The sequence below is a fragment of the Caretta caretta genome, chromosome 6 (assembly GCF_965140235.1).
Source record: "Caretta caretta isolate rCarCar2 chromosome 6, rCarCar1.hap1, whole genome shotgun sequence".
In the NCBI taxonomy this organism is placed as follows: Eukaryota; Metazoa; Chordata; order Testudines; family Cheloniidae; genus Caretta; species Caretta caretta.
In genome coordinates this window covers 120,369,652-120,395,750 of record NC_134211.1, presented here as the reverse complement: position 1 = coordinate 120,395,750, position 26,099 = coordinate 120,369,652, and the positions used below count along the sequence as shown (strand labels likewise).

At 46.4% G+C, this 26,099-nt stretch overlaps 1 long non-coding RNA gene across 3 annotated transcripts; it reads left to right on the top strand.

Annotated features, from left to right (window-relative positions):
- Positions 1–24,224, top strand: LOC125637523 (uncharacterized). 3 transcript variants are annotated; one of them, XR_012669108.1, is made up of 4 exons: positions 1–1,403; positions 13,055–13,428; positions 21,072–22,665; positions 23,653–24,224. It is a non-coding gene; the product is annotated as an uncharacterized LOC125637523 (long non-coding RNA). The 3 variants fall into 3 exon arrangements; XR_012669109.1 differs by lacking the exon at positions 1–1,403 and having other exon boundaries at positions 11,756–13,428; positions 23,656–24,224; XR_012669107.1 differs by lacking the exon at positions 1–1,403 and having other exon boundaries at positions 11,757–13,428.
- Positions 24,225–26,099: the final 1,875 nt, after the last annotated feature.

Here is a 26,099-nt window from a genome sequence, read left to right as displayed (position 1 = left end):
AAAAGATTTGACCCAAACCTTCAGCCCAAACTCCAGTCAAACCTGAAACTTTTCTGAGAGTTCTAAAAGTTTGGCTGAGTTGACAGTTTTTATTTCCAGGCCTCTATCACAGGGTTCAGGGTGCAATTCAGACCTCTGAGGGGTTGTCACCACTTGTCCTGAAGTCCCGGTTGCATTACAAAGCTTTGCAGCTCTAGATCCCAGCCTGGGATGCTCACAGACAGCCTACAAACATGTAGGTCACACCCTGAGTGTCTGGATGCTAGACAGCCCTGGTTCAGAAAGAGCTTTGTCTAGGCAGGTTTCTCACTTATTCAGTTTCCAGAAACTCAAACCCCCGTTGGTTGAAGGACCCATCTTTCTCAGCTTGCAAGAGCTCTGGCTTCTTGTGTCCTTATAGTGATGGATGCCAAAGATGGCTTCTGTCCTTGCTCATCTTCCAAAGTTAAGTGACCTTGCTTCAAGAGGTCTGGTTTTTGCTTCCTGTGGGTATCCCATCTGCCTATATGTAAATGGGTCTTCCACTGTTTTGATTCCACCATGCTTTAATTTACAAAGGAGACACAGGTAAGAAGCTGTGACTTTCCATCCTGTCGAGGAGAGATCTGTTTCTCCCTTTGCTTGGACATAGGCTATAAGGCCTAAAATCAAAGTGTAGTGGTGCAGGTGGCCTACTCCAGCAGGGGCTGGAGACTATGGAAACCTTCAGCTAATTAGGGCAAGACTTGTTAGGAGCCAGACAGGAGGCAGCTGCTGGGGCAGCCCAGGTATAAGGAGCCGTCTGGCAGAACAGAGAGGAGTCTCTCCCTGACAAGCAAGGGAGGAGGAGGGAGTGGCTCCTAGGGATAGCACATGAGATAGAACAGTGCTGGGCAGGCTCAGGGGAGCAGAGGGTGAGCTCTGGCCTTGCCTGCTAGGCTGCAGGCCCCTGCCAGAAAGGGCCAAGAAGGTGCAAAGGCCAAGGGGAAGTGGCCCAGGGATGATAGGCAGACAAGGGGAGAGGAGGGCAGAGAGGCTTCTGCTGGAGGGTCCCTGGGTCAGGATCCAGAGTAGTGGGTGGGCCTGGGTCCCTTCCCCCTTGCACTGCACCTGGCTGCAGAGGAGCATGGCTAATACAGACTGCAACTTGCCCCTGAAGTGGGGGGCTAGACTTTGGATTGTGGTTGGCCCCTGCGGTGAGTGCAAGCCAAAGGACTACTATGACCCCCGGAAGGGGAGTGAGAAAGAAGTAGTGGGCACTGCCGGAGGGCAGTGTCCTGAAGAGGACACTGCTGAGTGGGGGAGCAACGTGGGTCTGAAACAGCGGAGTAGAGCAGACAATGGGCAAGATACCACCCACAGAGGGTGATCCGGAGCTGGACTGAGCTAATTCCTGGAGCAACCAGCAGGAGGCGCCAGCGGTGGTGAGTCTGCACCATTACACAAAAATTATCCATAATTCCTGATAGTGTTAATAAATACATTTTATGATATTAGTCACCAGCTTTCAGAAAGACCTCACTCTTTTATAATAAAGTAATATTGTATACAATGAGTTGATTCAATTGCTTATCGCTTGAGGTTCAGCCCCCTGTCTTTGTATTCTTTGAACAGTAAAACCCTCAGACCAAGTTTCTCTCTCCTGTCAGCACAGATGCCATGCTGCCTTTCCCCCACCCCCTTGTTAGCTTGATAGCTTTGTTTGCCTGATATGTGAATATACCTTCATTGTCTCTTGCTGATGATTGAGCTGGTTAGAGAAACAAATACACATTCCATTTACCATCTCCCCTGGCAGGCCTGGCTTAAACAGCTTTTAGTCATCACTTCAGCACATATCCATAACTCTTATTACACACCCTGTACATACAACATGCAAGAATATTAATGATCAGTGAAAAGAAAAGGAGTACTTGTGGCACCTTAAAGACTAACAAATTTCTTTGAACATAAGCTTTCATGAGCTACAGCTCACTTCATTGGATGCATTCAGTGGAAAATACAGCGGGGAGATTTATATACACAGAGAACATGAAACAATGGGTGTTACCATTCACGCGCCTTACAGTGTGTATGGTAACACCCATTGTTTCATGTTCTCTGTGTATATAAATCTCCCCGCTGTATTTTCCACTGAATGCATCTGATGAAGTGAGCTGTAGCTCACGAAAGCTTATGCTTAAATAAATTTGTTAGTCTCTAAGGTGCCACGAATCCTCCTTTTCTTTTTGCGAATACAGACTAACACGGCTGCTACTCTGAAATGATCAGTGAGTTATTAGTTTTCAAATGATACCTCCCAAGGCATATTCTGGACAAAGATTATTACAGTAACGTGTAGGCTGTGACTACCGGGGTGCTTAGGAGCCCAGCCTCCCCTTTCCTAGTTTTGACTCTCTCTGAAATCACTGGGAGTTGAGGGCACTCAACACTTCACTGGAGACACTGCACCCTGAAGAGTCCGGCACATGGGGTGAAAGTATCCTACTTGCAGGTGGTCAACCCCCACACACACACTTTTTTGTCCCATGAAATATTTGAAGGAACCTTGTGAAATGAAACCAATTCATTTTTTGTCTCATAATTGGAAATTTTTTGTCTCCCCCCCTCCCCAGTGTTTCAAAACTGAAATGAAAAGGGCCAGTTTGAAGCAAAACCAAAACTTTTGTGGAATTTAGTTTAGAAATTTCCTGTTTGAAAAGGTTTATTGAAAATGACGTTTTTCCCTGTAGGGAGGAAAAAACCTTGTTTTCAATAAAAACCCCATTTTTCAGCAAGCAAAATTTTTGGCTGAAAAACTTCAGCCAGCTCTAACTTAAACTTTTGGTGATAGATGGAACCTCTAGGACATGGCACTTGTTGCAAACCCATTGAAGTAAATGGCAATTCCATGTGCTTTGAATCAGGTCCTATGCTGATTTACAGGACTGAAGCCTACTACGAAATGTCACATGGTGGAAGCTTGTATTGTTTTGGGCAATGTCACTGACTGAACTTTGCTTATTCTAAGAGCTACTAATGGTTTAGTGATTCTTCTCACAGCTCAGAGGATTATTCTTTGTAAATGAAGGCAGCGATATTTCAGTGATCTCACACTGGTTAGATGCCCCGGTGTTAACCGCTAGTTCTGAAAGCGGTTCACTTTTAACAGGTTTCAGAGGAACAGCCGTGTTAGTCTGTATTTGCAAAAAGAAAAGGAGTACTTGTGGCACCTTAGAGACTGATGAAGTGAGCTGTAGCTCACGAAAGCTCATGCTCAAATAAATTGGTTAGTCTCTAAGGTGCCACAAGTACTCCTTTTCTTTTCACTTTTAACAGTAGGTGGATTGGATCAAATGCAAGGCCTCCTATTGTTACCAAGTAGATTATGAAAGCATTAACTGTGATCATATAATTGTACTGGAGATGCTGACAAGCTGAAGTGTGTTATGTACTATTTTCCCCTCTTAGTCCTTTTTTCTGTTGTCAAGGGCAGGTGTTTTTGTGTGGTACTCTTTAATGATATTTATGGAGGTATATTTTCAAGGTTTTTGTTTAACATTGTCCCCTTCCTCAGTCTATTCTGAAATTCAGCTGCATGTCTGGTGCATCATTTGTTCAATTATTTAAAAGCCTGAATGGAGGCTAACTTCGCTACGCAGCAGCAGATTGTGGAACAGAAGCACATAAATCTGTCAGGCAATCAAGCGGGGGTGGGGGGAGATTTATTTAAAAGTGTATGGCAATTGCAGACAGAAACCTAGCTGTGACCATAATCCTCGGGAAGAACTAATGGAAAATTTTGCTATTATGGGTATTCCAGGTCTTAGCTATCAGGAAGCACTGAGTGGTTGCTTTAGTCTGAGTGGTTTGGGAACAGTAGCTGTGTTGGTGAGAGAAGCTCATCCACCAACATAGCGTTGTTCACACCGGCGCTTAGGTCGGTATAACTTATGTTACTTGCGGGCGGCTTATTCGCATTCCTGAGTTCCATAATTTATACGGACTGAAGCTGTAGTGTTCCCATAGCCAGAGTGTGGATTTTTCTTGCAATGTCTGGCTGGTCCAGAGGGGTCTTGAGGATACAGCTGAGGCTCGCCATCTCTCCTTCCTTGCACTGTTTCTTAATGGCTGCAAATGTGATATTTCTCCTAACGATAATGCAAATGCAGCCTCCCTGGAGGCTGAGGGAATGATGCATCAAATCAAATACTTCTTCCCGAGCCCTGAGTCATCAAGGGATCATGCCTGCAAAATGGCAGTGAGACACCCCCCCACCCCCAGGGGTGCTTCCCACCTGATCTCCAGCACTGATGCATGTGTAAAACACCGGTATGGTGGGCTGCATATACATCTAGTGCAGAAGTGGGCAAACTATGCTGGCCCATGGGACCATTCTGGCAGGCCCCTGAGCTCCTAGCTGGGGAGGCTTGTCCCCGGCCCCTCCCCCGCTGTTCCTCCTCCCTCGCAGCTACGCCGCTGCGTGGGCAGCGCAGTTGGCACCCACCCACCTCCCAGGCTTTCCAATAAGCCTGTCCTGCCACTCTGAGTGGCATTGGGGCAGGGCGGGAGAGTTGGCTAAGGGTCAGGAGGTCCCCAGGGGCAGACAGGGGGCAGTTGGATGGGGCAGAGGTTTGGGGGGGGGCGGTCAGGAGACAGGGAGCAGGGGGGCTTGGATAGGGGTTGGGATCCCGGGGGGCAGTTTGGGATGGGGGTCCCGGGAGGGGGCGGTCAGGGAACAAGGGGGGTGTTAGGGGCGGGGGTGTGGATAGGGGTCAGGGTGGTCAGGGAACAAGGAGAAGGGGGGGTTAGATAGGGGGTGGGGTCCTGGGGGGGTGATCAGGGGTAGGGAGGTCCCAGGAGGCGGTGGTCAGGGGACAAGGAGCGGGGGGGTTGGATGGGTGGGGCGTTCTGAGTGAGAGGCAGTCAGGGGGCGGGAAGTGGGAGAAGGCAGATGGGGGTGGGGGCCAGGCTGTCTGGAGAGGCACAGCCTTCCCTACCCAGCCCTCCATACCGTTTCGCAACCTCGATTTGGCCCTCGGGCCGAAAAGTTTGTCCACCCTGATCTAGTGGCTGGTCTGTCTACTAGGGGATAATAGCCTACCATAGCTACCAGCAGTCAGAGTTACTCCTTTAACTTATGTGGCAGAGGTCTATGCTATGCTGCTGCACGTCCTGGATTCAAATTCCACTGATAACCTACGCAGATGGTTTTTGCACATGGAGCACTACCATAAAGCCTCTGAGGTGGCAGAAATGGGACAACATGTTAGAATTTATTTTTTCTCCTTCTTCCCTGCAAGAATGTTTGGGCCCCCTGCAAGTACTAGATTAGCTCAGTAAAAACAATATTATCTATAGTGACATGCAAGGAATAACCTACAGGCTAAATTTCCAGGGAGTTCCACATTTGAGTTCTCTAACTGTAGCTTTCTGTGGGTTATCTGCTTATAACTCACCACATAGTGCCTTAGGCTAAAGGTATCACGGTAGTTCAATTTTACATTAGAGGCAATCGGGAACAAGAACCTCAATTTATATAGTGCAGTAAATGTACATGGCACATTACAGAACACTTAAGACTGGATTCCTGCCCAAGCTTTGAGCTAGAATTATTTGATTCATGTATGATGTAGACAGTAAATGGACAAAATACTCCAGTTTACCAAACTATTGTGTGCCCGCCAATTAGTTACATTTATTGCCTTATGGTACAATATATTAAAAAAATTAACTAGACTTAATTGGCAACGGGCTTAGTTGCCAACTGTGTCCACATATCTATTCAGGAGACACCATCATAGGGCCTAATCACATCAGCCACACTATCAGAGGCTCGTTCACCTGCACATCTACCAATGTGATATATGCCATCGTGTGCCAGCAATGCCCCTCTGCCATGCACATTGGTCAGGCTGGACAGTCTCTACGTAAAAGAATAAATGGACACAAATCAGATGTCAAGAATTATAACATTCATAGACCAGTCGGAGAACACTTCAGTCTCTCTGGTCACTTGATCTCTGACCTAAAAGTCACAATATTACAACAAAAAGACTTCAAAAACAGACTCCAACGAGAGACTGCTGAATGGGAATTAATTTGCAAAGTAAAACTATTTCCCCATGTTTATTCCCCCCTTCTCCCCCCCCCCCCCCCACTGTTCCTCAGACATTCTTGTTAACTGCTGGAAATGGCCCACCTTGATTATCACTACAAAAGGTTTTCTTTCTCCTGCTGGTAATAGCTCATCTTAAGTGATCACTCTCCTTACAGTGTGTATGATAACACCCATTGTTTCATGTTCTGTGTGCATATAAATCTCCCCACTGTATTTTCCACTGAATGCATCCGATGAGGTGAGCTGTAGCTCACGAAAGCTCATGCTCCAATAAATTGGTTAGTCTCTAAGGTGCCACAAGTCCTCCTTTTTCTTTTTGCGGATACAGACTAACACGGCTGCTCCTCTGAAACTAAATTTTACGTTCTTTCTTTTAATCACCTAGAGGCGAATCGACTGTTCTGTCCCATTAATCAGTTATAGTACCACATGCTCAAATGTCTCCATGTGCAGATGGTTAGCTATTAATTATTATATAACCCTGTAACTATAGGTTTAATATACTGGTTCAGTTTGTTACATGTTCCCTTCTAATGGCTGGCTCACAAATGAGGATAGGAGTCCATTAATGCTACTAGCTAATGGAGTGACTCCTTTCGCTGAACTGGTAGAGGCTCGTGCTGGAGGTCCCAGGTTCAGTCCTCACCCATGGTAGGGGCAGGTGATCATTACACAGACCGTCCTTTACAAATGTATTTGAAAAGGTCCCTGTCCTGAAGAACTTACAATCAAAAAGATCACACAGAAAGGCAGGTGCAGACCATGCTGGGGAACACTTCACCGCTTGCAGGCCAAGCAAAAGAAGTGAGTCTGAAGGTGGGGACAGGAAAGGAGCTTTGCTCACAGGAGGATGAGGCTGATCCAAGCATAAGGAGCAAGTATCTGTGTAGAGGAAAATGGCATGAAATCAGGCATGGGAGAAGGAGACAAAAGGAGGATTACAAGGAATGAGGGCAGAGAAACCAGATGGAGGGGGTGGGGGAAGCTGTGAAGGGTGATGTGTAACCAACCTGCTGGACTATGAATTAGTGTCTCACAAATATCTGATTTACCAGCAGCTACGTCAGGTACCAAAGAGCACCACTGTCTCTGACATCACTCCTGATATTACACAGTTTCCTGCCTGTGGTCGTTCCAGGAGCATCCTCCACCACGTCTAATTACTGCAGACTCTACAAACCCTCTGCTATCACACTCCCCCAAGTCATTAGAGGGAGCATGAGAAGCAGAGCTCTTTCCTTTTTCTGTGCTATGAATAGCTGATCTCTTTGACTGGTGTCATTGCGACACCAGATGTAAATCACTCCTCCCTCAATTTGCATTGTGCAGCCCCATTGGTTGAAATGAAATAAGTTAGGAGAGGACCGAGAAAGACTAACTTCTTAGCATTCAAAAGACACTACTTGACTTGGCTAGAAAAACAAGAGCTCTTTGCACACATACAGGTTGTGGAGATTTTTCTGCATCCAGATCAGAGGCTAACTGCCTGAGTTCAAAGAAAATTCATTCAGGTGCACACAGGGGATAATGATCATATAGCTACCCAAGTAACCCAATCCAAGATAGGGACCACATCTTCCCGTAGCCCTTCCTCTACCTATCTTGTGCTGCTTCAGTTCCCCAATTTCAACTGCAATTGGAGCCATCATTACCTATTGCCTGCTTTGTTGCTGCTGTACCCCTTGGCCTGTCTGTTCCCCTTCTTTACTCTCCAGTACTGTTCTTCACACACTCCTGTCCTCTTTGCATTGTACTGCTTTGTCCATGCTCAGCTGCTGTCCTATCAAAGGTTCAGGTCATTCTTAAGTAGGGGTATTTTGTGACGCCGAAGGTAACTCAGCCAATCACTACCTATTCCTCTCCAGTTCATTTACATACTGCAATTGGATTGGCTGAAATGAGTCATTAAGAGGGCTTTACAGTCTGACATAGCTGAGGCCCCAGGACATTGTTTCATAGCATGTCGGCAGGTCACAGGCTTTCAAATGACGACATTTCCATTGACATTGATGGAGAAAAAGCAGAGTCTTTCACCAGAAATTCATTCAGAGAAGTTTGAGAAACTATCAAATAGATGCTTTGAGCATATGTAGTGCACTGGGCTAGAACACGTCCCCAAGATTTAATGGAAAAGTTGAGTTTGTGCCATTGTTGCCGAGGAAAGCCCTCCATCATTGCAGGTTAAGAGTGTAAAACAATCCCTTTAGAATAAACATAACGTATGGTTTCATCAACGCAAATGAAAAGCAATTAACCCAAATCATGCCCTTAATTTATAAGCAGTCAGTACATTTTGAGAAACTGAGATCTGATGTTGCCGTTTCAAATTCCTGTGAATTCCACTGGGCATTGTGCACATAAGATTACACTATGCACAGAGCATGTCCTTATTAAATGTGCTGGCTACAACATTTTATTGCTCTCCTGGAGGTCTATTGCGTTTGCCTTTTACTGGAAGCGTAATGTTTTCCCAGCATTATTGGTATACTGGCCACACAAGTCTATCTTCAGCTGACAGACTTGTTAAGCTATATGTTTTGCTTACATCCTTTGTCACCTTTTTGTTGATTGAGGTGCCAGTTAGGACACCATGCAGTTGTTGTATTTAATGAAATTTATAAAATAAAGTGGATTCCTTAATCAGTAAGGACAGGAAACTACACCTAATTGTGCCTTGAGTCAGCCTTGCTGACATACTATTAATTAGGTTTTTAAATGTCCAAATAGTAGTGGTGGTATGATGATTATTACTTATCGGTGGTAGTGATGTTGATGTAGTAGGTTCTTTCCAAACAATCGGGAAGAATAGGATGCTCCCTGCTCCGACATCCTCCTAGCCTAAGGGCGGACAGACAAGTAGACAGAGTTATGGGGGGGAGAGACCAACAACAGGCAGTTGATATAGGCAGGGCAGCTCAACTCATTGTATGTAACGCAGCAGAACCTGGCTTCAAGAGGGACCTGAATGCAACAAGGGTAGGAATCTTATGGATTGGCTTGGGGAGATTGTATGGTGCATTGGGGCAAGAAGAGCTAGAAGAAGGGCTGGAGCTAGAAACATACAAAACAACCCCTCTGCACCCAGGAAAAAAATCTAATATGATACATGAACATAGGAATCGATAGACCGGATCAGACCCAACGTCCATCTAGTCCTGTGTGACTCCAGAAAGAACCATGCAGTAATCAGATGTGGGGTAATTCACTCCCCCATTCCCGTTAGGTCTCATCCTGCTCTCTAATAATTAGAGGTTGGCTTAAACCTTGAAGCTTGATGGCTAACATCCATTCCAGAATGATCCTCATTAATCATGAATACTCTGTATATTGGTGATATTCATAAACCTGTTCAGTCCTTTTCTGAATCTTGCTTAATTCTTGGCCTCAGCGACTTCCTGTGGCCATGAGTTCCAAAGAGAGAATGCTGTATACTCTCTGCTTTGTTCTAAGAATGAACTGTGATCTATGCATTATGGGTTAGTTGTGCTGGTGGATTCTCCTTTGAAACATGTCCATTCAGAAACAGGGGAACTCTCAGTATATTTACAAGGTCAGTCACTTCTCTGAGGATTTGGAAGAACGATGCGGGGGGGCAAATTTTCAAGAATGGCTTCTACAATTGCATCCAGGATAATTTGCTGTCATAGTTGATTGCAGGCACAAAATGAGAGGCCACATCTGAAAATTAAGCCTTTACAGGCTTAGCCTGCCTTATAGTAGCACCGGTGATGCATGACAATTTGTGTTTAATTCTGGTGTGTGTAGTGGGAGATTGGGGGAACTGTCAATGATTTTTTTTTTTTAACCCCTTTGATCATGTCTTGTGAGTGACAAACACCTACGGATATGGAGTTGCACTGATTTTGTGTCTGGAATCAGAATCTGGCCTATAGGCATTGCCTGATGTACCCTCTCTGCAGTCTGAATTATGCCTAACACAACACAGGTGAAGCTGAACACTAGAGCTGTTTTGAAACTTGAAAAGATTCTTCTTGGTATCAGTGGAAAATTGACCGGGCTGCAGAGTTTGATTTGACGTTTGGGTGTTAACGTATTGGGAGAAGAAACCAAGATTTTTTTTTTTGTCTGTTAAAGCAACAAAGGGCACGTCTACACTGCAGCTGGCAGACAGCCTCCCAGCCAGGTAGATATACTTGTGCCAGTGGGGCTAGCACTAGTGCACTAAGAATAGCCGTGTGGACGTAGTCGTGATGGAGCCGGCTTGGGCTAGCCATGTGACCTCAGACCGGGGGTCGCGTGGACTTGAGTTCAGGGGGTTAGGCTGCGCCATTGCCAGTGCCACAATGTCCACACAGCTATTTTTAGCGAGTTAGCGTGAGCCCCACACCCTACCCAGGCTAGGAGACTCACTCCCAGCTGCAGTGTAGACATACCCTAAGTGATTGAGGTTCTCAATTAAAAAAGCCCTTAAAAAGCCCTGATTTATCAGAGCTGGGTGTGCAGCATTTTTGAAAACCAGGCCCCTTTTGAATGAGCCAAGGTGAGCGCCCAAAATCACTAACGACTTCTGAAAATCTTGGCTAGTTTGTTTTCTTATCTTAGGGTACAGCCACACAGCAAACGAAACCTCACAGCAGCAAGTATCTGAGCGCTGGTCAACTGACTCAGACTCATGCTGCAGGGCTAAAAAGAGCAGTGTAGACATTCGAGCTTGGGCTCTGAAACCTCAAGGGGGAAGAGAATCTCAGTGGACCCAGGCTCTAAGATTTGCTGCCGCAAGGTCTTTTTTGCTGTGTAGATATACCCTTAAATCTGGTGATGGTATCAGATGAGCTTCCTTGGGAAGGGCTTAATTCTAACAGTGTGTTTCAGCAGAGGCATGCTAGCCCTCTGAGAGAAATCTAAAACTCGGAGCCTTACTGTGCTTGTGTAGTTGTATTATATGGAGTCACAAAGCAAGCTGGATTATGGTTAAAAATTCTACTTTATCAAGGACAAGGTCAGGACAAGGTATGTTGGTCAGCCACATCTAGTGGGCCATGAGAGGCATAAAACTAAGCTATTTCCTACCTCTCTCTCTCTTTTTTTTTTTTTTTTTTTAAGAGCTTAAACTGAAAACCTCAGTGATTCTCTGCACACCATCTGGACTGCCCTGATTCTGTCAAATTAATCCCTACCATAAGTATGGATCTGGTCTGATTTTCTTTTTGTTTTTTTGGTCAGATCTGCACTTCCGAAACACATGGTCAGTTTTCTGGCAACAGCCAGCCTTCTCTCATGGGCTAAATGTAACTGTAGTTTGTCTATTTTTAAATTCAAAGTGCCTTATTTTGGGTACTAAACTCTCAGCAGGGTTTACTGGTCATCTCCCTGACTAAGGTTGTTAATATTGGAGCACTTTTTGCAAACCTTTGTTTCAAAAAGCAGAGATCAAGGTGTATATGCAAAAATGGCATGCACCCCGGCACTTGTGCAGGCAAATTGGTCCTTTGTATATCCAGTTGCAGGTATTTGTGTCCATGGCTGAAGAACTTGAGTTAGCGTTTCCTTGCCTTTACAGTTTAAAATCACAGTCCTGACTTTTGACTTGACTTAGACTGCTTTGAAGGAGTAACTCCATTGAAACCAGTGGAGTACCACTGCTGGAAAACAGGTGTTACTGCAAAATCGGGTTTGTCTGTGAACCTTATTTTTGTTCTAGAAGATCAGTCTCAACCTATGTCAGTGAAATCAGCGTATGTCACAATCTAAACAAGCTCCTCACATGTTGGATGGGCAATTTCTCTTCCAGTGCATTCAGTCAGGCATGGTGTTCGAAAGGTAACTAATGGAAAAATGCACTCCTTTTCCTTCTGTAACAATGCTGGTTCTGGTGGGACCCAACTGAGAGTGCCAATTCAGGACAAATTGCTTCAACCAGGGCAGATACAGCCCAAGGCTGGGGTTTCTATGCACACCAAGGCAAACCAAACCAGCCAGACAGAGAAGACTTTGGTTTTACCCCACTGGCTAACCACAAATCATATAAACAATTCCCTTAGACACTCCAGTTTCCCAGTATCACCACCAGTGCCACTCGTTATGGGGGCAGATGGTTATGAAAACCAATACCCCAGTAAAATAAAAAAGGTTCTCTCAATCCCAAAGGATCAAGCCCCAGACCCTGGTCAATATACAAATCAGATCTTACCCAGAAATCACACTGTTGCCAATCCTTTAGAATCTAAAATCTAAAGGTTTATTCATAAAAGGAAAAAGATATAGATGAGAGCTAGAATTGGCTAAATGGAATCCATTACGTACAGTAATGGCAAAGTTCTTGGTTCAGGCTTGTAGCAGTGATGGAATAGACTGCAGGTTCAAATCAAGTCTCTGGAGTACATCCACAGCTGGGATGGGTCTTTCAGTCCTTGGTTCAAAGCTTCAGTGTAGCAAAGTCCCTCCAGAGGTAAGAAGCAGGATTGAAGACAAGATCAAGGAGCTGCAGCAGCTTTTCATATTCTCTTGCCATGTGGTCGGTCTGTCTTTCTTTGTTCCAAAGACAAGCTGTCCATCACATGGCCTGGAAAAACCTCAGAGTTCTGTCCATAGGCATGTCCCTGCACACCTTGCTGAGTCCCAAGGCATGTCTGCTTTCTCTCAATGGGTCAATTGTATAGCTGATGGTCCTTAATGGGCCATCAAGCAGGCTAGGCAGAGCTGACACCAACTTGTCTGGAGTGTTCCCCCGAAGCATAGCACAAGTTTGAAATATAGACAGTATAGAGCCAATATTCATAACTTTAACTACAAAAATGATACACACATATAGACAGCATAATCATAACCAGCAAACCATAACCTTGTCTTAGACACCTCATTTGACCCCCTTTATACAAGATTTGTTGCCACTACAGGACCTTGGTTGCAACAATGATTTATATGGTCCCAGTTTATGTTAATAACGTCACACCTTCTCTCAGAACTATGATGTTTTCACAGATGATCCTAGATTTATTCTTGTATATTTCTCAGATAATTCATGGCTGGGCAAGGTGCTTCTCATTTCCATTGCTTGGAAAGCTGCTGTAAAGAAGAGATGAGTAAAACTGTACCCAAAGCAAATAATACTGGAGCACCATAATATCTGGCACAGATGAAACTCCTTCCTCTCTTTCTGTAATGTGATTAATTCATTGCTGTATGGATCCAAAGCCCATTAGAGCATGTCAGAAATCCCCATCATGCTCTGGAGTGCTCCGCTTTGCCTGTGGATCTCCGGTTTAGCTGACAGATGTGGGAAAAGAAGAAAACACATGCAGCCAAAATACCCTCTAATGACTGCATGTGTGTGGCCGCGGAAGAACTGAAGTGATTCCAGCTAAGAGTGGAAGTTTATTCCAGCTAAGGTCAGCATTATTGTGTTCTTGATGCTTCCCCCACCCCCTGTTCCATGTTTTTCGGGTGGTATAATGTGGGTTGGTGTTCTAGTCTTATGCTTGGATCCTGCCACCTTTCAGGGGCTCTCCCAACCCCACTATCGATGGCTTATGGATCTAGAAATCGTCCCTTTGCTGCTGGACAGCATTGCACTTTCAGAGATTGAAATGTGAAATGAAAGCTGCTGTCAGGCTTTAAGTGTGTAAATGTTGCTGTCACAGTGCAGGGCAATGGCCCCTGTACTCAGGGGTGAAAGTAACTTAAAGGACTTACTGGTACGCCGGAGTCCTGAGCAGGGTGTGTGGCCTCAACCAGAAGAGGCAGGGCCTTTAAATACCTGGGCCCTTTAAGTCAAGATATAAAGGCCCTGGGGTTCCAGCTGTGGCTGGGAGCCCCGGGGCCTTTAAATCACCCCCGGAGCTACCAGCTGCAGAGGCGGCTGGGAGCCCTGGGACTCGGGCAGCGTTTTAAAAGGCCTGGGGCTCCCCGCAGCAGCTGGAGCCGCAGCCCTTTAAATCACCACCAGAGCCCTGCTGCCGCTACTCCAGGGCTCTGGCAGCGGGGTTTGGGAGGCGGTTTAAAGGGCCCAGGGCTCTGGCTGCTGCAGGGAGCTCTGGGCCCTTTAAATCGTCAGCCTGGGGAAGCTGGTCTGGCACGGCATATTGGCTCTTGCCGGTACGCTGTACCAGACCGGCTTACTTTCACCTCCATCTGTAGTCCCCCTCTGTGGACCAACAGTGGCACCCACTCTAGGCTCCCAGCTCCTCCGCTGTCACCTCTCTTGGGTGGAGACCTGTGTCTCTTGCCCTCCTGATCAGGGTTTTTCCAGGCTGCCCAGTTCCCTGCCTAGTCTGTGTTATTCCCAGCAAGCCAGACTGCCTAACCAGGCAAGTGTTTGTGCTTTGTTAACTCTTCAAAGGCTATAAACAGCCTAAATGACTATAGTTTTCCTCACAGCTCTTTCTAAGCAAGCACATTTTATTCTTAAGGTGAAAGCATTACAGAGAAAACATACTAAAAACCATATAAGTTCCTATATGAATGCTACCAGAGGTCACCATCTCTGTGGGGTTTAGTAGGCGAAAGTCCTCCTAATTCTTCACAGGAAGGATTGGGGGGCCCTGTTGGACAGAAGGTCCTGTCCATTTGCTGGATCAGAAAGAAGGCCCGGAGTCAATTTAAACTGGGCTATTTATCCCAAAGTCCTTTCTTTGTCTGTTGGTCTCTGGAGAATCCAGTTTGAACTGCCCTATGCAAGCCTCTCCAGGCAGTGATAGCTCTACAGAGATGTCACAGCCTGAGAGAATTTGCTAATCACCCTCCACTGTTCTTAGTTCCTGAGGCAGTGTGGTCAACATCCCCCAGGCAAGGTGGGAGAAAATCCCTGTCTCACAAAGATGCATAAACTTAATACAGGAAGATCTCCCAACAATGTAGCAGGAAATTGCCATATTTATCTCAGATGCCACATTCCAGATCAGTGGTGTCCAGGTCTAATTGTATCATATGAGCCTGAGTATACCATTTTACCCCCACTCTGGGAATATTGTAGGAGTAGCAGAATGGCTCTACACAAAGGTCTCTCACTGTGCATCTTACCATACCTTGGGCCCAAATTTTCAAACCCCAGTATCTAAAATTAGTCTCCCATATCCACATTTAGGCATCTAAATAAAACCGGCCTGATTTTTAGGTTTGCTGAGTGCCCACAATTGCCATGGAATTTAGTGGGAAAAGCAGGCCACTCCTATCTAGCTATCTAAATGTCAATTTAGGAGCCTAACTTCAAACACAGAGGCTTGAAAATATTGCCCTAACAAGACAGAGGTTTCTTCTATTCTGGATGGATTCTTCTCCTCCCTTCATCACCGTGGGATCTGAGCACCTGCCAGTGCTGCTGTAAGTGCCATGACTCATCTGTAACGTGTGGCTCAGTCACTCTTGCTCCTCCTCTTCCCAGGGGGAGAATTGGGTGTGTGCAGTATAGGGATTTTGTTGAGTTGGTTGGGGTAGGGGGGCTAATGCACATGCTGCTCTGAGTTTAGGGATGGAGAAGGCAGGGCTCAGAGGTGCACCTTGTACTTGGGAGCAGAAGATGGACAGGTTTGTAAACCGTGAAAGCATTTCTTTAAAATATCGTGACAACACGCAAGCCCTCTTTATAGAAATCAAAATGACAAGAGCAGGAAGTCTAATGGATTGGATAGGTAATGCTGTATACAAGACTGTCCCGGTGGGATAATATCCTCTTTCCCGTCATTAGTGAGATCCTGACATTACTCATGGAGCAGAGAGTGCTGAAGTAGAAGAGCCTTGCTCCTTCCTGTTTAATCTTGTGGGTTTTTCCCAGATTTGTTCAAGTGAATCTAATGGCTCAGCTGTTTGGCTTGGCAGACCTCTTGCCAGACCTCTGTTTGGCTGCCTTTGGCCCCGCGGGCCTTGCCCAGTTTGTTTTACTGAAGTGTCAGCACAAGACTGAGGCGAGCCAACTGTGCCGATAACACCGACGGATGCACACCTCGGACAAACATGCTAATTACAGGGCTTGTGGGATGGATGGCAAGGAGGACGTTTTTGCTGGGCTGAAGCACGGAGCTTCTACTGCTCTTTATGTGGGAGGTGAAAACATCCCGCGTTACAAGATCTGTGCATTAGTGGAGAGGCCAATGTGCCGTAATGAATGAGAAGCTCAGTAGTTTGCCACAGAGTGGCTATAAATCAAAACTGAAGAGCTGTCCGGGCTGCTCTGGACAATTGTTTTGCAGACTCTCTGGAGTCTTTGAATTAATCTCCCACAACCATCACCACTGCCCACAAGCAGTATCTCTTATTTGGGCTGTTGACTCTGAAATTAACAGATTAAATCTAATGGCTTCCACAGAGAGATGAAATCCTGGCTTCGTTGAAATCAATGGCAAAGCTCCTATTGACTACAGTGGATCCAGCATTTTACAGCCCCCCCCTGCAGCCTGTACCAGAGTTTTTTACATCCCTCACACAGTTCTGGCATGTGTCCTTCCACTCTTGGCCTGTGTTCTATTCTTCTTCCATTTCCAGAACTCCCACTAACAACAACAGGAGCTTGTGCACAGATCAAGACTAGAATATGGCCCATTGTCAGGGATTTCTGCTTAACTATTACCACTGACTCCAGATGTATTATTTGGGGGAGTTTGCAAATGCTCAAAGATATCCTGTTGAGTCAGCTCTGAAGTGGGCTCGGCTTCTGGCAAAGTGTATGAGCCCAAAAATGAGGAGCACCATTAAACTTCTGTATCGGCTATCACAGGGCTGCAACTTGAGAAATTGGTTCCCTGTCACTGGGTTCTGTCCTAAATTAAGTTTCATGGGGCAAGCATCAGCAGTCACACTTCATATAAAGAACAGGAGTACTTGTGGCACCTTAGAGACTAACAAATTTATTAGAGCATAAGCTTTCATGGGCTACAGCCCACTTCATTGGATGGATAGAATGGAACATATAGTAAGAACAAATATACACACAGAGAGAAGGTGGAAGCTGCCATACAAACTATAAGAGGCTAATTAATTAAGATGAGCTATTATCAGCAGGAGAAAAAAAAACTTTTGTAGTGATTGATAATCAAGATGGCCCATTTAGACAGTTAACAAGAAGGTGTGAGGATACTTAACATGGGGGAAAAAATTCAATATGTGTAATGACCCAGCCACTTGTCAACTGTCTAAATGGGCCATCTTGATTATCACTAAAAAAGTTTTTTTTTCTCCTGTTGATAATAGCTCATCTTAATTAATTAGCCTCTTATAGTTTGAATGGCAACTTCCACGTGTGTGTGTGTGTGTGTGTATACACACACCCACCCACACACAATCTTCTTACTATATGTTCCATTCTGTGCATCCGATGAAGTGGGCTGTAGGCTACAAAAACTTATGCTCGAATAAATTTGTTTGTCTCTAAGGTGCCACAAGTACTCCTGTTCTTTCTGTGGATACAGACTACCACGGCTGCTACTCTGAAACTTCATATAAAGGGTTACTGTGACCCTAAGAACTCACTACCAGCTGGCAAAGGATTCACTGTTCTGTAACAGCGGCAAAGAGTCCTGTGGCACCTTTGCCGCTTTTACAAATCCAGACTAGCAAGGTTACCCCTCTGATACTGTTCTTTCACAGTAATTCCTATTAGACCTGACAAGCTCATGACCCTTTACACACTGCTGTCATGGTATTTATCTATAAAGAATGTTTGAGCTCCTTAGTGAAAGCCGGGATCATGCTGGTGAAATGTACATATGATGATATTTTAAAAAGTCATGCCTACAAACTGAACATATGTTATACCAAGGTGTTACTCACCAGCGGAAGTGGAAAAACTGGTTTCCTGCCAGACCAGAGATGTTTATCCTTCTATCTGTTGAAATGTAAATTAAGTATTGTGAGCCAACACAATGGAAGCCAAATCTGTGCACACAGGAGTATGCACCTTGGAGTCAAAACACCACTGACTGAATGACGGGGTTATCCTGACTCTGAGCTGCAAAGACAGTGAACTTTGGGGATATAAGGGGAAGGCAAAAAGGCACTCCTTGTCCATCACTGAAGGAGCAAAAAAGACAGTGCTTTTTGCCTCCATGAACATTGGATCCCAGCCATGTGGGTTGGCAGAGGCGACAGGGTGGGCTTCCAGGGTCACGTTCTCCTCCCCTCCGTTCCCCAGATTTCTGCAAGAGCCGAGCTGTCTTTGCAGGGCTTGCTCTGCCAGGGATGCTCCAGATTGCCGCCTCTGTGCAGCGCCATGCCTGTGAGAACCTAGCTGGGGAGGGAGCGGTGGCCCTGGTCCGGGGGGGTCTCTGGGAAAAACACCAGGAGCAGGTTCCCTCAGCTCAGCCTGAGTTAGGGATTGCCTGTGCCTCTCCTCCGTGAGGTGTCCATGAGGGCGCAGAAGCTCCAGGATTGGTTGCCCTGGCCCAGGAAGGTGGAGCTGGAAGTTTCCTGTACCCAGAGATGACCATGGTGCAGTCACATGCCCCTCCCCCAACCTTTAAATTGTGGCCTGCCCTCCCCACTATCAACAGTTGTGTTGCCTCTGTGGGTTGGTGATGCTGGAAGATTGCTCTGGGTGAGAAACTACTTTAGACAAGGATTTTAGGCTATTTTAAGTTGTTTAGACTCTAAGAAGCATGTTACATCTTTTGTTTTATATGTAACCTGTGGTGGTGGTTGCTCACTGTCTCTTGAATCTTTATCTTTGTTAACAAACTTTTTTGTTTGTTTTCACTACAAGTCAATTAGTGTGGCGCTCATAGAGGAGCGGGCCCTGAGTGGTACCAGTCATATTGTACGTACTTGTTCCTTTGGGGCAGCTTACCTGCATAGGCGTAGTCTGACTTCTGTATTTGGGGGGGCAGCTCCAGTCAGGCCAATTCCATGCCTGCCTGAGGCTTGCAGTTTAGGGAGAGCAATGCCCCCCCAACTATACCCCTGATTACCTGGTAATTTCTATGAGCATCCAGTGACAGGCTGCAATGCACCAGGAACTGAGGGGTTGGTTTGTGCCTGTTCCTAGCCAGATCTGGGGGGAACGAAATCTGTAGAGGTGTGGAAAGCACTGCTTGTATGACTGAAGGCTGTTGGTTTCAAGGAGCTGAGCTACAGCAGGTACCAACAAGGCTGTTTTCATGATGGACAGGTAGTGGCAAGGTGCCGCACAACCCCTGGGGAGCATCACAGGGACATAGCCTATGCATCTGAAATCAAATACAGAGCTCTTATCAACTGCCATCTCCGTAGATCCAATATCGGGACTCGAACTCGTGACCTTTGGCACAGAAGCCTGCATAGGGAACCTTTACTAGAACAGGACTGAAATATTCCGCCTGGTAGAGGACAGCAGTACATAGGCATATGTAGACCAAGGCCCACTGTCTGGCACTTTGTATTGTAATTTACAGCTGTGCAGAGGCTGAAAAACGCTATCCAATCAGAACGGTGGCGCCTGGCACACACTTTGCCCAAGGGTAAATAACTGCCCAAGGCGAAGGCCATGGAGCATCCAGTTATTACTATTATTAGTTATTATTAGTCTTAGGACCAGCAATTCAGAATAGAAAAGGCTTTTCAGAAGTAACATTATTAACCAGTCTCAGTTTCCTTGTTTGTTGCTTAGCATTTGTGCTATCACATGGGCCAAGAAGTTCCCACTGTTTCCAACTCTTGCAAATGTATCATAGGGCTCATTTGAATTTTGCAGAAAGCCCCAGCTGCTGGAGTCAAGTGATTATGTGAGTCTCTTAAGCTTTTGTTCAAAAAAGATAAACCCTTGTGGTTATTGAAAAGTTTGAAAAGAAAGTGGACCCTAAAGGCTCAAACACCCAAAAGGCAAATAAAAAGGATCCAAAATATATTATTTCTTTTTTAAAAAACACTCATGAATTTCAAGCCAATGTCATGATTATGGGCCCTGAGTCATGATTTCTGAATGCTTGAGGTTGGCAATACTACAGTACGCTTCCAGAACTGGAGATCAAGGTAAAGTGGCTACTGATTTTATAAATGCCTTAACCTAATAAAGGATTCTCTAATGTATTTTTAGGAGATATCTTTTAACTGTAGAGGGAGTGATGGTTTCCCATTGCAATGGCACTACTGTGGAGTACATTCCTTGTAGACTCATGCTGCCATATTTGAGTTTCAGAATACCTTCCTCCCCCATTTCCCTGGGCTTTGACAGGAGTTGGTTTCCCTTTCCTTCTGCAGAGAAATTCCCTTAGTAACTGCTAGTCTGTAATATCCTAGTCTATAAAACAATTTATGGATTGTTTTCAGGCCTATGCGTCCTGGTTGTATTTGACATTTTGTCAAAACACTTCTACATTTTTTCCAAAGGTTAGCAGTAAAACTTTGCCTGGTGCACTAATTATCAGTGAAATAATAACTGCTCAGGGAAGGAAATGCACATCTGGATTAAGAGAATGTGTGTTATGTTTCTCTTCTTTCAGCACCGCTATTCACCCAAGTGCTTCATACCAAACAGAGGTTTCCTTTTTCATTAACTTTAATTGAGCCGCTTAGAATTTCTTATTTGCAAACTCTAAATTTACAGGGCCTGATTCTCATTTACTTCACTTCTGCACTTAAGGCAGGAACTGGGGTAGAAGAGGAGGGCATTCCAGGGCCAACCTGATCTTAGTGTAAGTTAAAGCAGCCTTGAGACTGCTTTATCTTATGCTCTGCTTCCTAGTACCTCCTCTGGGCCATGGCAATCAGAGAATAGCCATTGCACAGTGCTCTTTGGCCGGGACGGCCTACAATATTTTGGCACCTGAGGTGGGGAGCTCAAATATCACCCCCACATCACTTGGGCCAAAACTTTGAAACTCTGGGTCCTAGTGGTGCGGCCCCCCCACAGTCTGGCACCTGAGGCAGCCACCTCAGTTCGCCTCATGGTAAGGTCAGCCCTGCTCTTTGCCCACCTCCCTAATCAGCCCTCTGTGCCACGACATGGGAGCAGAGTTTGTGCAGAACCCTTACCCCAGTTCTGTGGTGGCTGGGAAACCCCCCTACAGAGGATATATTGGGGGGGGGGGAGGGACATTTTGGTCTAATTTTGCCTCTTTTATGCTTCCAGATGATGGAAAGGGGTCAGATTGTAATTGAAGATGGGAGCCCAGTGTTTTTGATTTTGAATAGTCTTGCAGGTATTTCAGTGCTTGTCGGCAATGCTCAGAGCCAGCCCAGATCTGGTGCCCTTTAGTCTGTTTGGAACAACCAAGCATCCACAGAAACTGTGAGCTGAGGTCTCTGCTGGAAGATGGTCCTGACACACTCTCATGAGGCTTGATGGTAAGAGGCAGGAGAGCATCTGTAAGCTGGAGCTAAGCGTGCTGTTAGAAGACATGCTACTCAACTTGTATTTTCTGGACAGTTTTACGATGTCACTTAAGAAAGGAGATGCCTGTTTCTGCACTCTGCGCCCTTGTCTGACCCAAGTTGCACTCACACTACTGCCAAATCGCAAGGCAGGGGTCACCATGAGGAAAGAGAGAGCTCATACCATGAGCTAAATCTGATGGAAAGCAGGGACAGTGTGAATGCCAGGAGGAGTGTCCTGCTTTAGGGCACAATTAGGACTGGCTCATTGCACAGCCCAGCTCAGGAGGGGGCCACATTAGTCTAAAGTTCATTCTTAATGGGAAATGAGTCATTTAGCAGCTATTTCTCTAAATCTTCCACATCCAGCGATTAGCACAATACTCGCCAAACTGGTACATATAATACAGAGCTGTCTCTGCCCCCTCCCCACCCCGAGACACTGAAGACTAGACTCAGTATGGGCTACTACTAGATGTGACTTGGACCAAGGGCTGGTCTACACTATGAGTTTGTCGGATTTAGCAGCATTAAATCCGAATTAACTCTGCACCCGTCCACACAACAAAGCCATTTTTTTGACATAAAGGGCTCTTAAAACCAATTTCTATACTCCTCCCCAACGAGGGGATTAGCGCTGAAATCGACATCACCATTTCGAATTAGGGTTAGTGTGGACGCAATTCGAAGGTATTGGCCTCCGGGAGCTATCCCACAGTGCACCATTGTGACCGCTTTGGACAGCACTCTGAACTCAGATGCACTGGCCAGGTGTACAGGAAAAGCCCTGGGAACTTTTGAATCTCATTTCCTGTTTGGCCAGGCGAGCTCATCAGCACAGGTGACCATGCAGTCCCAGAATCGAAAAAGAGCTCCAGCATGAACCGCACGGGAGGTACCGGATCTGATCGCTGTATGGGGAGAAGAATCCGTGCTATCAGAACTATGTTCCAAAAGACGAAATGCCAAAACATTTCAAAAATTCTCAGAGGCCATGAGGGACAGAGGCTACATCAGGGACACAACACAGTGCCGTGTAAAACTTAAGAAGCTCGGACAAGCGTACCAGAAAACCAAAGAATCAAACAGACTCTCCGGGACAGAGCCCCAAACATGCCGCTTCTATGCTGAGCTGCATGCAATTCTAGGGGGGGCCGCCACCACTATCCTACCCCTGTCCATGGATGGGATACTCTCCGCCATGGCTGAGGATTTTGCAGATGGGGAAAATGAGGATGACGACGAGCTTGGGGGGAGCACACAACACACCGTTTTCCCTGACAGCCAGGATCTTTTTATCACCCTGACTGAAATACCCTCCCAACCCAATGAAGCCGGAGAAGGGACCTCTAGTGAGTGTACCTTTTAAAATATAATACATGTTATAAAAGCAAGTGTTTTTTAATGATTAAGTAGCCCTTAGGACTTGGGATACATTCGTGGCCAGTACTGCTCCTGGAAAAGTCTGTTAACGTGTCTGGGGATGGAGCAGAAATCTTCCAGGGAGGTAGATCCAGGTACATCTCTTGGAGGTACTCTAAAAGCCTTTGCAGAAGGTTTCTGGGGAGAGCAGCCTTATTCAGTCTTCCATGGTAGGACACTTTACTTGCTACTAGCATGGTGGGGTAATCTGGTATCATTGCATGACACAACCTGGCAGCATATGGTCCCAGTGTTTGCTGGCATTCAAGCAACATCCGTTCTTTATCTCTCTGTGTTATCCTCAGGAGAGTGATATCGTTCATGGTAACCTGGTTGAAATAGGGCAAGTTGATTAAGGGGACATTCAGAGGTGCCCGTTCCTACTGGGCTGTTTGCCTGTGGCTGAAAAGAAATCCTCCCTGCAGCTAGCCACCTGGTGGGAGGGAGGGGCCACTGGCGCTGAGCTGTTCGTGTTTGGCTAGCAGGGATCTTCCCTGATACCAGCCACACGGTGGGGGAGGGGAAAAGCGATCATTCCGGAGAATTGGAAGGGGGGAGGGGGTTAGTTTGGTTTCTGCTGCTGCACGTTAACAGGAAAACTGCAGCAGTAAATGGCCAGCTCAACGGGCTTTGCTTGGTATGGGAAAGGAGGGGGCTGCTGTTATGAAGGTTGCAGAAGCCGAAAGACTATGGCTTACCATGGCCGCCTGCAAGCCGAATTCTGTTGCCTGGCTCTGCATGTGTGATCTGTAACACGAACGCCCCAGGCACTCAATATAAGATGCAAAATGTGAACTTGTACCAAAATCTCATGTGCTATGTGTAATGTGAATAGTGTTGTTCACCGTGAAAGAGTATAGCCATTGTTCTGTAAAATGTATCTTTTTAAATACCTCACTCCCTTTTTTTTCCTCCAGCAGCTGCAAATGATTCAAGCCTTCCTCCTCTGTCCCAAAGGCTATCTCAGATAAGGCGGCGAAAAAAACGCACGCGCAATGACATGTTCTCTGAGCTCATGCAGTCGTCTGTCACTGACAGAGCTGTGTGGAGGGACACAATAGCAGACTACAAGACGGTGGTCGATGAACGTAAGGCGAGGTGGCAACAGGAAGATCAGAGGAGGCATGAGGAAATGCTGGGGATACTGTGGGATCAAATGGACATGCTCTAGCGTCTGGTGGAGGTTCATGAATGGCAGCAGGATCACAGACTGCTGCTGCAGCCCCTGCTTAACCGCCCTCCCTCCTCCCCAAGTGCCATAGCCTCCCCACCCAGATGCCCAAGAACGCGGGGGGAGGGGAGGCGAGGCTCTGGGCACCCAACCACTCCACCCCAGTGGACAGCCCAAGCAACAGAAGGCTGGCATTCAACAAGTTTTAAAGTAGCCTTTTCCTTCCCTCCCACCCTCCTCCCACACCCCAGCCGGGCTACCTTGTGAGTTATCTCCCTATTTTTATAATCAGTTAATAAAGAATACATGTTTTTTAAATGATAGTGACTTTATTTCCTTTGCAAGCAAGCTGTGATCGAAGGTGGGAGGGTGGGTGGCTTACAGGGAATTAGAGTCAACCAAGGGGGCAGGTTTTCATCAAGGAGAAACAAACAGAAGTGTCACACGGTACCCTGGCCAGTCATGAAACTGGTTTTCAAAGCTTCTCTGATGTGCACAGCTTCCTACTGTGCTCTTCTAACTGCCCTGGTGTCTGGCTGTGCATATTCAGCGGCCAGGCGATTTGCATCAATCTCCCACCCCTCCATAAACTTCTCCCCCTTTCTCTCACAAAGATTGTGGAGCACACAACAAGCAGCAATAACAATGGGAATACTGGTTTTGCTGAGGTCTGAGCGAGTCAGTAAACTGCGCCAGCAACCCTTTAAATGTCCAAATGCACACACTACCACCATTCTGCACTTGCTCAGCGTATAGTTGAACAGCTCCTGACTACTGTCCAGGGTGCCTGTGTACGGCTTCATGAGCCAGGGCATTAAGGGGTAGGCTGGGTCCCCAAGGATAACTATTAGCATTTTAACATCCCCAACAGTTATTTTCTGGTCTGAGAAGTAAATCCCTTCCTGCAGCTGTTTAAACAGACCAGAGTTCCTGAAGACGCGAGCGTCATGAACTTTTCCCGGCCATCCCACGTTGATATCAGTGAAACATCCCTTGTGATCCACGAGTGCTTGCAGCACCATTGAAAAGTACCCCTTGCGGTTTATGAACTGGCTGCCCTGGTGATCCGGTCCCAAGATAGGGATATGGGTTCTGTCTATAGCCCCACCACAGTTAGGGAATCCCATTGCAGCAAAGCCATCTAGGATGACCTGCACATTTCCCAGAGTCACTACCTTTGATAGCAGCAGCTCAGTGATTGCGTTGGTTACTTGCATCACAGCAACCCACACAGTAGATTTGCCCTCTCCAAATTGATTCCCGACTGACCAGTAGCTGTCTGGCATTGCAAGCTTCCACAGGGCTATTGCCACTCGCTTGTGAACTGTGAGGGCTGCTCTCATCTTGGTATTCTTGCGCTTCAGGGCAGGGGAAAGCAAGTCACAAAATTCCATTAAAGTGCCCTTACGCATGCGAAAGTTTCGCAGCCACTGGGAATCATCCCAGACCTGCAACACTATGTGGTCCCACCACTCTGTGCTTGTTTCCCGGGCCCAGAATCGGCGTTCCACGGCGTGAGCCTGCCCCATTAACACCATGATCTCCAAATTGTGGGGGAATGCAGTTTTAGAGAAAAGTTCAGGGCCTCATCACCGTGTTGCCGTCACCTCCTCGCCTGTTTTTTCAGGTGCTGGTTCTGCATAAACTGCATGATAATGCACGAGGTGTTTACAATGGTCATAACTGCTGGGGTGAGCTGAACGGGCTCCATGCTTGCTGTGCTATGGCGTCTGCTCCTGCTCGGGCAATCCAGGGAAAAGGGCGCGAAACGATTGTCTGGCGGAGGGAGAGGCGACTGACAACATGGCTTACAGGGTTGGCTTACAGGGAATTAAAATCAACAAAGGGGGTGGCTTTGCAAGAAACAAAATGACCCCCTCAAGGATAGGACTCAAAACTGGGTTTAGCAGGCCGTTGATTTCACAGAGGGAGAGAGGAGAAAAAGAATACAAAACAAATCTGGTCTATTTTTTGTTTTGATCCACTTCATCTATCTTTATACATCTTGCTGGCAGCAGACTGTGCAGTACGGCCGCTAGCCATCGTCATCTCCTGGGTGCTCGGCAGAAGACGGTGCAGTGTGACTGCTGGCCATCATCTTCTGCTGGCTGCAGATTAAAAGACAGTGCACTGCCAGTAGGACTGAATCGCCACGAGATGAAACTTAAAAGGGAAATGACCTGGCTGAGTCAT